General features: G+C 40.6%; 1 pseudogene; it reads right to left on the reverse strand.

Annotated features, from left to right (window-relative positions):
- Window positions 1-15,912, reverse strand: part of LOC103271349 — an 18,426-nt pseudogene continuing 2,514 nt past the window's right edge.

Here is a 15,912-nt window from a genome sequence, read left to right on the forward strand (position 1 = left end):
TTAGTCCCGGGCTCTGGCTTTCAGAGAGGCTTCCTACTTCCCTGTCATCTCCTTGGGCAATGGCAGCAGGCCCTGGCAGAGCTCCTGCCTTTCCACTTCACACATGCACTCCCTCAGGCAGTTCTTTGTGTTAAACCCAGAATTCAAATCCGAGAGAGACCACAAAGAGCCAGCTCCGATGCAAACACACGAGGGTCTTTATTCAGGCTTGAGTCTGGGCTCACGTATGAAGCCGGCAGTGGCTTCAGGGATGAGAGCCTCGATCCAGTATGGCAAGCAGTTTTTATGCACCATTACAGAGGGAGGGGAAAGAACTTTAAACTTGGTTTTACATGATTGGGTAATTTCTCCTAATGGTACAGGAACACTTGGTACTGGTAGGTGCCTTTTGTGGGCTCCAACCTGACTGCCCGTGATTGACAGAAACCCACTTAACGGGCAGAGTGGAATGTCAGATAAGTTAGGTTCATACAGTCACTGCGTATAAATTAACTTGAGCAAGCAGGCAGGAGGTTACCAGCACCTCCAAGTCTGCTGATCCAAACTGAGGAATGCTTAGGAGAGCTTGTTTGCTTAACAATTACATAACATAACATGGTCATTATGGGACAACAAAAGCTAAACTTAACAAAGTTTTAAATATGAATGCTGCAAACACATACAGTGAATGTGGGTTAGAAATTTATATAGTACTAGTTCTAGGAATTTATAAAATATCGCAAACGTCTTATGGCAAGGCGGTTTTTGTAAAAGTCTTTTGATTCTCTCAGGTTTACACAGCCACTACATGTAAATTAACTTTGACATGGGAACTGAAGGTTTAAATCAACATAGCACCTACTTGGAGAGCAGCTAGCGCCTCAGAGTCTACTGCAAAGGAATGTCTGAAAGGGGCTTATCGTTTTAACATTTACACACTGCTAGCAGCAGCTGCGGAAGCAATCGGTTATTTTATGAGACAAACAAAAATTAAACTTAACAAATTTCTAAGTACAAGCACTGCAAACAAATACGGTGAACATGGGGTAGGAATTCATATAGTAATAGTTCTCTTAGAGTTTTTTTGAATCTCTTGGGTCTCTCACTTTGGAGGGCTGGAGTTGGCTGGGTGAGAGCGCTGCTTTTTCTCCTGCTCCTCTTTCTTAAGGGTTTCTTCAGTCTTCCCCAAGATCTTTCTGATGTGCACTATGATCTCCTTATTGTTCTTGGTCTCCACATCCACTGTTCCCCAGGACCTGTTCCCCAGAATCTAAGTAGAATCACAGGAAGGGTGATGGCGTCGTGTTCTTTATTTTTTTTTTTTGAGTTAGAGTCTCACTCTGCTGCCCAGGCTGGAGTGCAGTGGCACATTCATGGCCACCACAGCCTCAACGTGATGGGCTCAGGCGATTCTTCTGCCTCAGCCTTCCAAGTAGCTGGAACTACAGGTGTGCAGCACCACACCCGGCTAATTTTTTGATTTATTGTAGAGACACGGTCTCACCAATTTGCCCAGGCTAGTCTGGAACCCATGGACTCAGGCAATCCTCCCACTTCCACCTCCCAGAGTGGTGGGATTACAGGCGTGAGCCACTGCGCCTGGCTGGCGTCATGTTCTTAAACATAATGATCTGTACCCAAGGGTTTTTGTATTGAATCTAAGGTATGTTGAAAACCACAAATTTCCTGGCGCCCTTGGCCAGATCCCCATGTGTGTTGTAACAATTCAGTCTTGACATTCACCGAATCCTTGAACACCACGTTCCCCTTGCTGAGATCCTGCAGGGTGCAGCGGATGGGAAAGCCGCCCTTTATGGACACGGCGGTGGCGGCGCTGGTCAAGCATGCTGGAGCCTGGCGCCGAGCAGCAAGAAGACAGCAAGCAACTGCTGCAGCCGGGTGGATCTCATGCCACTTCTCCCCAGAGCCAGTTTCCACTTAAGATTTTTATGTATTCTTAAATTGTGCTACTTCACTGAGTACTTTTATTACTGGATAAATTTTATTACTGACTTTGGGATTTTCCAGATATTATATTATCTGCAGTTAGGAATAGTTTTATTTTTTTCCTTTACCCATTCTTATACTTCTATTTGATTTCCCTCTTCTAATTTCATTGGTTGATACTCTAGTACAATGGTGGACAGAAGCAGAAATAGTAGCCATCCTTGCTTTGTTTCTGACATTAATGTAAATGCTTCTGTTGTTTTTCCACTAGATAAGATTTTGGCTTAAGAACTAAGGTATATATATTTTTTACCATGCTAAAAAAGTATCCCTCAGTGCCTATTTTCTTGTATTTTATATTTAAAATCATGATTGTAAGATGAATTTCCCTTCTAGAAAGAACTTTCTTTCCTATGGAGATAACATATGATATTTTTTTCTCTTAGATGGTGTCATTGTGTTTTCACAGGTGATGAAAGTTTTTATTAGTATTTCTTTAAATTTCTTCAATTTTGGTTGCATTTTCTTTCACCCAGAAGTTGTTTAGTAGGAGATTCTTAAATTTTTAGATAGACAAACCTTTCTTCTGTTGTTGGTGGTGGTGGTGTTAGTACATTCTAGTTTCTTTTCTTTTTTTTTTATTTTTTTATTTAGAGTCTCACTCTGTCACCCAGGCTCAAGTGCAGTGGCATGCTCACAGCCTCCACAGCCTCGATCTGCCGGGCTCAGGTGATCCTTCCGCCTTAGCCTTCCAAGTAGCTGGAACTACAGGCATGTGCCACCATGCCTGGCTTGTTTTTTGATTTATTGTAGAGACGAGGTCTCACCAAGTTGCCCAGGCTGGTCTCGAACCCCTGGGCTCAGCAACCCTCTCACCTCGGCCTCTCAAAGTGCTGGGATTACAGACTTGAGCCACTGCGCCCACCCACATTCTAATTTTAATGTATTGTGATCAGACAGTTGTTTGTTTTTGATTCCGAATCTCACTCTATCGCTCAGGCTAGAATGCAGTGGCATAATCATGGCTCACCCCCGCTAGGTAACCAGGACTATAGATGTATGCCACCATGCCCAGCACTTTTTTTATTTTTTTGTTTTTTTTGTAGAGACAGGGTCTTGTTGTGTTGCATAGTCTGGTGTCGAATGCCTGGACTCAAGCAATTCTCTTGCTTCAGCCTTCCAAAGTGCTGGGATTACAGGCGTGACCCACTGTGCCTAGTGAGAGTGTTGTTTTTAATAACTTTACTTCATGGAAGATATTTTCTTTGTGACCTAATAAATGTGCAGTTTTTTTGTTTTTGTTTTTTTTTGTGAGAGTGCTGTGAGCACTGGAAAATATGTAATCTCTGTTATCAAGGTGTAGAGTTTGATATACATCTATAAGATTTCCTCTATTTGTTATATTGGTTAGATTTTTCTGTCTCCTTATGTATTTTTCTTTCTCTACTTCATCTGTCTTTACTTTTTTTTTTTTTTTTCTTTGCAAACACAGACTCTTGCTGTGTTGTCCAGGCTGTACTTGAACTCCTGGGCTCAAGCAATCCTTCCACCTCAGCCTCCCGAGTAGCTGGGACTTCAAACACACACCACAGATGGTGCTTGATCTGTCTTGTTTTGAGAGTGGTGTGCAAGTCTCTTATTATTAGTGTGTTACCATCTTCCTTGCATCCCTTGTGGATTTTGCTGCTTTAAATTGGTTGCTGTGTTATTTGGTGCATATTCTTTTTTTTTTTTTTCCGAGTTGTGGATCTCATTCTGCCACCCAGGCTGGAGTACTGTGGCATGATCATGACTTATTGCAGCTTCGACCTCCTGGGCTCAGGCAGTCCTTCTGCCTTAGCCTCCCAAGAGACTGGAATTATAGATATGTGCCACCACTCTCGGCTAGCTAAGTTTTTTATTTTTTAAATTTTTTTTAGAGATGAGGTCTTGCTATGTTGCCTAGGCTGGTCTCAAAATCCTGGGTCAAGCAGTCCGCCCACCTCAACCTCCCAGAGTGCTGGGATTACAAGCATAAGCCAACACGCCTGACCTGGTACATATTCTTGATTGTTATATTATCAGTGTGAATTATGCCTTTAGTCACACTTAATACTTTGGGACTTGAGTTATATTTTGCCTGATGGTTGGATGGCTGTCCTGCATTATTTTTAAAAATTGTGTTTGTTTTTATTTTATTTTTATGCTTACTAAATAAAAGTAAATTATTTGACCTTTTTTGGGGTGTATAGTTCTGTGGCTTTTAATGCGTGTATAGCTTTGGGTAACCATTGCCACAGTCTGAACACAGAGCAGTCCCTTGCCTATGGCAGCCCTTACAGACACCTTCCCTTACCCTGGCTGCCTCCATCGCCATAGTTACGTCTTTTCAAGAATGTAGTGGAAATGGCATCATGATAGTGCACAGCCTTTTGAGACTGGCTTCTTCCACTCGGCATCATGCCTTTGAGATTCATCCACGTTGTTATGTGTGTCAGTCATTCCCTTAAATTGGTAGTAGTATTCTGTTATGTAATAGATCACATTTGAGCGACTCACCTGATGACAGGCATTTGGGTTGTTTCCAGGTTTTGATTATTTGAGTGGAGCTGCTATAAACATTTTACACAAATTTTGTATGAACGTTTCTCTAGGGTACATAACTAGGAGTGAGATTGCTGTGTTATATGCAAAGTGTGTTTAGCTTTATAAGAAACTGTTTCCTAGCATGGTTGAACCATTTGGCCATCTGTCAGTGTAAGAGTTATGGTTGCTCTGTATTAGCGTTATCAGTTTTTTAAAATTTGGCTATTCTAATAGATGTGTATAATATCACATCATGAATTTAATTTGCATTTCTCTGATGACTAATGAGATTGAACACCTTTTAATGTACTTATTTACAATGTGTATATCTTCATTGGTGATGTCTATTCAAATCTTTTGCCCATTTTTAATTGTCTGTTTTAAACTGTGCCAAAATATACATAACAACATTTACCATTTTAACTATTTTTATTTATATATTTTTTTGAGTCGGGGTCTCACTCTGTTGCCTAGGCTGAAGTGCAGTGGCATGATCATGTCCCACGACAACCTCGACCTCCTGGGCTCAGGCGATTCTTCTGCCTCAGCCTCCTGAGTACCTGGGACTACAGGTGTGTTCCACCATACCCAGCTATTTTTTAACTTTTTAGTAGAGATGTTATCTCACTGTGTTGCCCAGGCTGGTCTTGAACTCCTGGGCTGAAGCTTTCCTCCTGCCTTGGCCTCCCAAAGTGCTGAGATTGCAGGTCTGAGCCACCACACACCCAGCCCCACTTTAACCATTTTTAAATGAAAAATTCAGTAGCATTAAATAACTCACCACTACATATCCTGAACAGAAACTTTGTACCCATCAACGATAACTCCTGATTTCACCTGCCTTGCAGCGCTTGGTAACCTCTGTTGTACTTTCAGTCTTTATTAGTTTGCCTATCCTAGGTACCTCATGTAAGCGGAATCATATAATGTTTCTCCAATTTTGTATGGCTTATTTTACTTTAGTGTAGTGCTTTCAGGGTTCATTCATGTTGCAGCATGTATCAGAATTTCATTCCTTTTTATGACTGAATAATATTCTACTGTATGGATATACCACATTTTGTTTATTCATCTGTTGTTGGACACTTGGATTGTTTTCCACTCTTTTCGCTATCGTGAATAATGCTGCCATGGTGTACAAGTACCTGTCCAAGTTCCTGTTCTTTCAGGTATATACCCAAGAGTGAAATTGCTGGGCCATATGGCAATTTTATGTTTAACTTTTTGAGGACCTACTGAGCTGTTTTCCACAGGGGCTGTGCCATTTTACGCTCCCAACAGCAGTATATGTGTGTCCTATTTCTCTACATCCTTGTCAACACTTATTTTCTGTTTTGTTTTGTTTGTTTGGTAGTAGTCACCCTAGTGGGTATGAAGTGGTATCTCATAGTTTTGATGTACATTTCCCTAGTGACTAATAATTCTGATCATCTTGTCATAGACTTATAGGTGTTTGTATATATTTGGAGAAAATGTCTTTACTATTCACCCATTTTTAAATTGCGTTGTTTGTCTTTTTGTTGTTGGGTTGTAGGAATTCTTTACATAATATTATTAGATACAGGATTTATATATACTCTTATTAGATATATGATTTACAGATACTTTATTTCATTCTGTGGGTTGTCTTTTTATTTTCTTGATAGTGTCCTTTGCATAAAAGTTCTAAGTTTTGATGAAGTCTAATTTGTCTATTTTTTCTTTTGTTTTCTATGCTTTTGGTGTCATACTTAAGGAATTATTGGTAAATCCAAGGTTGTGAAGATTTCCCCCTATATAAGAGTTGCTTCTTTCTTGCTGCTTTCAGGATTCTCTCTTTGTCTTTCAATAATTTGACTCTAGTGTGTCTCAAAGTGGATGTCTTTGAATTGATACTGCTTGGAGTTCTTTAGAGCCTGCTTTGCAAGTGAAAGCAGCAGTTCAGATGAAGGCTATGTGATGTTTAATGGGATTGGAGGTCTTCTGGGTTTTGGTGCATAGAGCCCTGTGGAAGAGCAGGAGAGGGTGGCATTGATATGGGAGCTTGGAAGGCTACTCCACCTCTTCTTATCTCCATTGGGCTCCATGACTGGTCCCTGGGGCTGTAAACTCTGCCTGCTGGAAGTCATCAGGGAGTGACTCAAGCTATTGGTCTGGCCATGGGCTGTTGGCCTGCCTTGAGGGTGCTCGGAGCCTAGCAGAGACTTTGAAGTGAAGTCTGCTTTGTGCTTTGAAAACACATTCCAATTTGATCCTAATTGGAATCTCATTATGGCTTATTCTTAAGTTCCAGGATTATGTTTGTTTAGTTATGAAGCTTTTTAAAAAATTGTGATAAAATATACAAACAAAATTTACCATTTTAGCCATGTTTTAAACATGTAACTCAGTGGTGTTAAGTATACATTTACACTATTGTGTTATCACCACCACCATCCATCTCTAGAATTCTTTTCATCTTGCAAAACTGAAGCTTTATACCCATTAAACAGTAACTCTCCATTGCCCCCTTCCCCAGGCCCTGGCAACCACCAATCTACTTTCTGTTTCTGTGAATTTGCCTCTTCTAGGTTTCTCCTGTAAATGGAATCATACAGTATTTGTCCTTTTGTGTCTGGCTTCTTTTTCCATATTGTAGCATGTGTCAGGATTTCCTTCATTTTTAAGGTTGAATAGTATTTCGTTGTATCTATACACACCACCTTTTTTTTAATCCTTCTGTCAGTGGACATTTGAATTGCTTCTGCCTTTTGGCTGTTGTGAATAGTGCTGCTATGAACATGGGTGTGCAGGTATCTGAGTCCTAGCTTTCATTTACTGAGTATATACCCAGAAATAGACGTGCTGGGTGATATGGTAATTTGATGTTTAGTTTATTGAGGAACTGCCACCATTTTCCATATTGCCTGCACCATTTACATTCTCACCAGCAATGTGCAAGGGCTCCGGTTTCTCCATGTCCTCACCTTATTTTCTGATTTTATAGCCTAGATGCTGAGCTTGAATGCTTTCATTTTTACTTTTATCTTTTTTTCACATTGTATGGTGGTCACAGTGTCCATTATGGTATAGCTTATGGTAAAGCTGCAGTTTCCAAACTTTTGATCAGCAGCATTCTTTTTTTTTTTTTTTTTGGATTAAAGGAAGATTTTTTTTTAATCAATATTTTTTAGTTTGATATTGTGGGGTACAGTTAAGGGTTAGGTATACAAATATGCTTCATTCAGGCCCCTTTGTTGATAACAGGTGTCTCCCCATCCCCAGACAGATGTTTACTACCATTAGTCCCACCCCCCCACATAGTTTCCCGCCACTGTCAGTCATTTTCTTATGGTAGTGCGTTGGATGATCAAGGTCCACTATATGAGTGAGAATATGTGATACTCAGATCTTTGTTTCTGTGAGAGGTCACTCAGTATTATAGACTCTAGCTCGATCCAGGTTGCTGCGAAATTCATGATTTTGTTCTTTTTTTTATGGCTGCATAGTATTCCATCGTGTATATATACCACATTTTTTAAATCCAGTCCTCTTTTGATGAACAGCGTGGTTGGTTCCAGGTTCTTGCTGTTGTGAACAATGCTGCGATAAACATTCGTGTGCAGGTATCTTTTTTATAGAGTGATTTGAGTTCTTCAGTGTATATTCCCAGTAGGGGGAATGCGGGGTCCTATGGGAGGTTGATGTTTAGAGCTTTTAGGAATCGCCACACTGCTTTCCACAGAGGTTGCACTAGTTTACACTCCCACCAACAGTGTAGGAGTGTTCCCTTTTCACCACATCCTCTCCAACAACTATTATTTTCTAAGTTATTGATAATTGCCATTCTGACTGGAGTTAAGTGGTATCTCAGTGTGGTTTTGATTTGCATCTCCCTGATGATTAGTGAGGTTGAGGATTTCTTCATGTGTCTGTTGGCTGCTCGGATGTCTTCCTTTGTGAAGTGTCTGTTCATATCTTTTGCCCATTTTATAATGGAGTTGCTTGTTTTTTTCTTTTCAGCATGTTTGAGTTCCTTGTAGATCCAAGATGTTAAGCCTTTGTCAGACCTGGAATTGGCAAATACTTTTTCCCAGTCTGTAGGCTGTCTCCCTGCTCTCTTGATGATTTCTTTGGCTTTGCAGAAGCTTGTCAGTTTAATGAGGTCCCACTTGTCTATCTTATCCCTTATGGCCTGTGGGTTTCGAGTTTTGTTCAGGAATTGGATGCCAGTTCTAATTTCCACGAGGGTATGTCCTTCGTTTTCTAAGGTTCTTATGGTTTGAGGTTTTACATTTAGGTCTCTGATCCATTTGGAGTTAATTTTTGTGTATGGGGATAGATAGGGGTCCTGTTTCAATCTTCTGCATGTGGTCAGCCATTTTTCCCAGCACCATTTACTGAATAGGTTCTCCTCTCCCCAGTGATAGGTTGTGGAGGCTTTGTCGAAGATGAGTTGGTTGAGAAATTGAGGTTTTGCTTCTGGGATCTCAGTTCTATTCCATTAGTCTATATGCCTGTTCCTATACCAATACCAAGCTGTTTTGAAGATTGTAGCTTTATAGTAAAGTCTGGTAATGTGATACCATCTGCTTTGTTTTTTTTTGCTGAGGATTGTTCTGGCTATTCTTGGTCGTTTGTGTTTCCATATGAATTCCTGTGTTGTTTTTTCTAGGTCTGAGAAGAATGTTGCTGATAATTTGATGGATATTGCATTGAATCTGTAGATTGCCTTAGGTAAGATGGACACCTTCACAGTGTTGATTCTTCCAATCCACGAGCATGGGATATTTTTCCACTTGCTTGTGTCATCTTTGATTTCTTTGAGCAGAGTTTTGTAGTTTTCATTGTAAAGGTCTTTCACGTCTCTGGTTAGGAAGATGCCAAGGTATTTCATTTTTTGTGTGGCTATTTTGAATGGAATTGTGCTTCTTATTTGGGTTTCTGTTTGTTTATTCTTGGTGTAAAGAAATGTGATTGTCTTTTGCACATTTATTTTATATCCTGAGACTTTGCCGAAGGCCTTTATCAGTGTAAGGAGGTTTTTGACAAATTCTCTTGGGTTTTCAAGGTACACGATCATGTCATCTGCAAAGAGAGACAATTTGACTTCCTCTTTTCTTATCTGGATACCCCTGACTGCCTTCTCTTCTCTGATTGCTCTAGCCAGGACTTCCAATACAGGAGGGGTTAGAGTGGGCACCCTTTTCTTGTTCCAGTTTTCAGGGGAAATGGTTCCAATTTTTGTCCGTTTAGGAGTATGCTGGCTGTGGGTTTCTCGTAGATGACTTTTACTACTTTGAGGTATGTTCCCTGTATGCCTAGATGTTTGAGGGTTTTTATCCAGAAGGGGTGCTGGATTTTATCAAAAGCTTTTTCTGCATCTAATGATATAATCATGTGGTTTTTGTTTTGACATCTGTTGATGTATTTAATTACATTTATGGTTTTACGAATGTTGAACCAGACTTGCACCCCAGGGATGAAGCCTACTTGGTCATAATGGATGATTTTTGAGATGTGTTGTTGAATCTGGTTTGCTAGGATCTTGTTGAGAATTTTAGTGTCTATGTTCATCAAAGATGTTGGCCTGTAGTTCTCTTTTTTTGTTGGATCTTTACCTGGCTTGGGTATCAATGTGATGTTAGCTTCGTAAAATGATTTGGGGAGAGTTCCATCTTTCTCAATCGCCTGAAATAACTTCAGTAGGATTGGAATCAGTTCCTTCTTAAATGTCTTGTAGAATTCTGCTGGAAAGCCATCTGGTCCAGGGCTTTTTTTGGTAGGTAGTTTTCTTATTACATAGTCAATTTCCTTGATTGTTATTGGTCTATTTAGGGTCTCAATTTCTTCTTGTTTTAACCTAGGTAGGTTGTGTGATGACAGAAAGTCCTCCATTTCCTTGAGGTTTTCAAGTTTGTTTCCATACAAGTGTACATAGTAGTCTCTGATGATCTTTTGTATTTCTTCAGGGTCAGATGCGACTTCATCTTTTGTGTTTCTGATTGTGCTTATTTGGATTTTTTCTTTCTTGGTCAGTCTAGCTAGGGGACCATCGATCTTATTTATCCTTTCGAAGAAGCAGCTTTCTGTTTCATTGATTTTTTTGTATTATCTTTTTGTCTTCTATGTCCTGGATTTGGGCTTTTATTTTGGTGATCTGGATTCATCTGCTAAAATTAGGGCTTTTGTGGTCTTGCTTTTCCAGCTTCCTTAGGTGGCTTGTTAGGCTGTTAATTTATGCTCCTTCCATTTTCTTCATGTGTGTTTGTAGGGATGTAAATTCCCCTCTTATCTCAAAGCTTTTAAGGTGTCCCAGAGATTTTGGTAAGGTGTTTCTTTATTTTCATTTGTTTCCAGGTATCTTTTGATCTCTGTTTTGATTTCATCATTGACCCAGGAGTTGTTTAGCATCATGCTGTTTAGTGACCATGTCTTTGTGGGTTTTGGGGGGACCTTGTTGGTGTTAATGTTTATTTTTATTCCACTGTGGTCCGAGAAGGTGCATGGTAGAATTTCGGTCCTTTTATATTTGCTTATGCTTGATTTATGGCCAATTAATGTGGTCGATCTTAGAATACGTTCCATGCGGTGATGAGTAGAATGTGTATTCTGTGGTCTTTGGATGGAGTGTTCTGTAGGTATCAATTAAGTCCATTTGGTCCAGAGTCACATTGAGGTTCTGGATCTCATTGCTGATTTTTTTGTCCTGATGATCTGTCTAGGGTTGTGAGTGGGGTATTAAAGTCCCCAGTTATGATGGTGTTAGAGTCAATATCCTTCTTTAGTTTTCCTAGGAGTTGCTTTATAAAAGTTGGTGCACCTATGTTAGGTGCATATGTTTAGGATAGATATTTCTTGTTGATGGAGTAAACCTTTTATCATTAGGTAGTGGCCCTCTGTATCTTTAAATTTTTGATAGCTTAAATGGTATTTTGTCTGAAATTAGGATCACGACTCCTCCTTTCTTTTGTGTTCCTTTCACCTGAAAATTTGTTTCCCATCCTCTTACTTTGAGTCTGTGCGTGTCCTTTCTAGTGAGATGTGTCTCTTGAAGGCAGTATATTGTTGCCTGGTGATATTTTATCCATTTTGTCATTCTATCTCTTTTCAGTGGTGCGTTTAGTCCATTCACATTCAGACTAATTATTGAAATGTGAGAGTTCATCCCTATCATGGAGTTCTTATTGAGTTATTGTTCTTCCACTTGGTTTTTTCTTTTTTCTTTTTCTTTTTTTTTTTTTTTTTGTCTTTCTTTTGCTTTTGGGGTTGGTTCGTGTATATTTTATTCTTTTCCCTGTACTCTTGTGAAGAACGTTGTTCTTTTTTTCCCCTTTTCTTCTGTGTTTAGTACTTTCTTGAGTGTTTCATGTAGAGGTGGTTTGGTGGCAGCGTAAGTTCTTAGAGATTGGATATCTGGGAAAGATTTTAATTCTCCCTTGCTGATGAAGCTTAATCTGGCTGGGTAGGTTATTCTTGGTTGAAATTGCTTAACTTTTAGGACTTTGAAGATAGGGCTCCAAGCTCTTCTAGCCTGCAGGGTTTCTGTAGATAAATCTGCTGCTATTCTAATTGGTTTTCCCTGGTAGGTGATCTGGCCTTTTTCTCTTGCTGCCTTTAGGATTTTTCTTTTATGCCTACTTTGTTTAGGCGAATTATTACGTGTCTAGGAGTTGGTTTTCTCATTTGTTGTCTTGCAGGGGTTCTCTGAATCTCTTGTGTTAGAGTTTTGGCATCATTGATTAGATAAGGGAAGTTTTCTTGAATGATCTCATGGAAGGTTTGTTCCAGTGTGGTGTCTGTCTCTCTTTCTGCCTCAGGAAGACCAATTACTCTTAGGTTCTATCTCTTGAAGTAATCGCTCATCTCTTGAAGGTTTTTTTCTGTCTTTTTGAGCTTGTTTTCTGTGTTTTTGAGAATTTGGGTTAGTTCTATATTTTGGTCCTCAAGCTCTGAGATTCTTTCTTCTGCTTGGATAATTCTGCTTTCCATGCTTATCAGTTTGTTATTTATTTCATTCACCATGTTCTTTATTACTGTTATCTCAGATATCAGCTCCTTCCTAATTTCTTCTTGAATCTCCTCAATTCTTTTTAATCTCTCCATTAATGTCTTAATATCTAGGTTTATAGTTTGAGACCAGTCATTCTGGGGGCTCTTCATTGTTTGCATTCCGAAGTCAGTTTTCTCAGTGTTAGCCCTCCCAGGAGTCTCGGAGAGACCCATATTCTTCTTTTGGTTTTTCTTCGTTTGTGTAGATTTTTCTCTCGTCTCTTAGTGGCTAAAATCCCTTGAGCTCTATTCTCCAGCCTCTCCCCTCTGTTTTTGTTCAGCATTCTTTTTTTCTAAATGTAGAACCCAGGAGAAAAAAGAGTTATCAGCCTAGGAAAGGTTTCAGTCTTCTTTGTCTGTAAGAAAGACTCTATGTGGCTGGGTTCTGTGGCTCAGCCTGTAATCCCAGCACTTTGGGAGGCCAAGATGAGTGGGTTGCCTAAGCCTGCAAGTTTGAGACCAGCCCGGGCAACTTGGCAAGACCTCGTCTCTACAATAAATCAAAAATTAGTCAGGCATGGTAGTGCACACCTATAGTTCCAGCTACTTGGAAGGCTGAGGTGGAAGAATCACCAGAGCCCAGCAGGTTGACACTGGGATGGCCGTGAGTGTGCCACTGCACTCCAGCCTGGGCAATGGAGTGAGACTGCAACTCAAAAAAGAAAGAAAGACTGTATGTACTACCTTCCTTGCAAGCACCGTTAGAGAACTCAAGAGCCTATGCTAGAAGGCATTGTTGTAAGCAATGGTAACACTGGTAGCAGTCATTTTATTTTACAAAAGTGGAACATATGTTCAGTCACTAAGGTTCATTCCCACTGCCTGCCAGGCACTTCTGCCAGCCTCTCAAATGGGACTTTTAATGGCTCTTCCTCCCACCCTCTCTGACTTATTTGGGAGCACCTTTCTTCCCTTAGGCCAGCCTCCCAGGTGTCAGGTCCTGTGAGTCTACCTCATGGTGTGTCTCCTCACCATCCCCACTGTTGCCACTCCATCTAGACTCCCAACATCTTTTTAAAAATAAGAGCTTTATTGAGACATACTTTATATACCTTGTAGTTCACCTATTTAAAGTATACAGATTCAGGCTGGGTGCAGTGGCTGTCACTTGTAATCCCAGCACTTTGGGAGGCCAAGGCAAGAGGATTACTTGAACCTAGGAGTTTAAGACCAGCTGGGGCAACATAATGAGACCTTGTCTCTACAAAAAATTTAAAAAGTTAGCTGGGTATAGTGGCACATGCCTATAGTCCTAGCTACTCGGAAAGCAGAGTTGGGAGGATTGCTTGAGCCCAGAAGTTGGAGGCTGTGGTGAGCCATGATCATGCCACTGCACTCCAGCTTGGGTGATAGAGTGAGAACTCAACTCAAAAAACAAAAGACAAAACCAAACAAAACAAAACCATACAGATTCAGTGATTTTTAGTGTATTAACAGAATTGTGTAACTAACACCACAGTCAACTTTAGGACATTTTAATCACCTCAGAGGAAACCCTAAACTCATAGGTAGTCACTCTATAATTGTCCTCCCCCAGCCCACCAATCTACTTTCTGCCTGTATAGATTTGTTGATTTGGGGCATTTTATGTAATTGGACTCAAACAATTTGTGCTCTTTTGTGTGTGGCTTCTTTCATTTAGCATAATATTTTCAAAGTTCCTCCATTTCGAAGCATGTATCAGATCTTTATTCCTTTTTATGACTGAATAATATTTCTTTTAATGAACACACTTCATTTTACTTAACCGTTCATCAGTTAATGGACATTTGGGTTGTTTCTACCATTTAGCTGTTATGAATAATGCTGCCATGAACATTCAGAACAAGTTTTGTTATGGACATGTTGGGCATGTTTTCTTTTCGCTTCGGTAGATAATAGGGAGTGGACTTTCCAGGTTATATGCTTGTTCTGTTTAACATTTTGAGGAACTAACAGACTTTTTCCACATGGGTTGCACCATTTTACATTCCTAGCAATGTTATATGAAGTTCTACTTTCTCCAAATCTTTGCCACTCCTGTTATCTTTTGCAGCCATCAAACTCGTCTGCCTACCTCTTTATTTTTTTCCCCATTACCTTTCAAAAACATAGGTGAAGCATTTTATTCTCCCTAAAATTCACAGTGGCTCCCTGTTGCCTGCAGATTAAGTTTACAGGTCAGGCAGGGCCTTTGTGTTAAGTTCACAGGTCAGGCAGGGCCTCGACTTCCTTTCCATCTGCCACATGTTTCCCTACTCTAAGGCCTCTGTCTCCTGGTTTCCCCATCACATCACACTCTCCCTGCCTCATTGCTTCACAGCCTTCCATTGCAATGTGCTCTGTTTCTCAAGGATTAATGTGAGGGCTTACTCCTTTGTCTTCCTTCATCCTTTTGAATGAATCTCTGCTCTTAGATGTTGCACATGTTTTTCTTTATGTCAATCAGTTTTGAAAAAAAGTAATTGTTTATAGGATTGTTACCTCTGCTAACAGTGAGCCCTGGAGGCAGGATCATTCTCACTCTTTTGTGTACCTGACACCTGGTACACTGCCCAGGAAAGGCAGGTCCTCCAGTGAGGAACCAAGGGGCTCCTGTGTGATAGACCGCACTGCTGTCCTAAGGCAGCTATCCACCAGCCTGTGTGCATAGAGCCCGGGGAGGGACTGGTGGACTCCTGGTGCCATGTCATTCCTGGCTCTTCAGTCTGACCTGTTTCCTTTCTAGATTTGTGGACTGGTGCAGCCTCTGCCAATGATAGGAAGTGATGCTGTGTGGCAGTGCTGAATCTCTCTGAATATGGTAAGCACTACTGCCTGCCTGTTTGTGGATGTCAGCGTTATTTTGTTCCTCTACTCCTTGAGGGGAGGAGCATTTTCCTGGAGGATCTCAAGGCTCTTATTGTGAAGCAACCTTCCTTCCTGGGAGGAAGGCTGCTGTTGGCATGTTTGAGGGTGAGGATACTTGCCCAGTGGTTGAAGTGACTTGCAGGGTCCTTTCACAGTTGCTGGAAAGGTGCAGAGTTAGCGTGTTTTGTTGGAACCTGTTTTTCTGATACTTGGGTCCTCTGCTGTGTAGAGCTGTTGCCGGGGTGTCCCCAGCCTCTCCTTACCACATAGACTGGCCCAGTCCTCTCCCAACATGTTTCAGTCCTTATATTTTTTTCCCCTAGCTGATGATTTGTTGATCATCCCCACATTCTGAGAAGGCCATAGCTTTTCAAGGTAGAAGAGGTTATATGGTGGAGCAGAATTCTATTCATGTGTGGGTGGTTGAAGATATGAGTTACGTTTCCACTGAAAGCACTTCATCTTTTCCTCTTAAATCCCTGTTTTTAGATTCGAATTGCAGCCTTAAATGCCAGCTCCACGGTTGAGGATGATCATGAAGGAAGCTTTAAAAGTCACAAAACCCAGACAAAGGAAGCTCAG

The sequence above is a fragment of the Carlito syrichta genome, unplaced genomic scaffold (genome assembly GCF_000164805.1).
Source record: "Carlito syrichta isolate Samal-C Ts95f unplaced genomic scaffold, Tarsius_syrichta-2.0.1 Scaffold311553, whole genome shotgun sequence".
In the NCBI taxonomy this organism is placed as follows: Eukaryota; Metazoa; Chordata; class Mammalia; order Primates; family Tarsiidae; genus Carlito; species Carlito syrichta.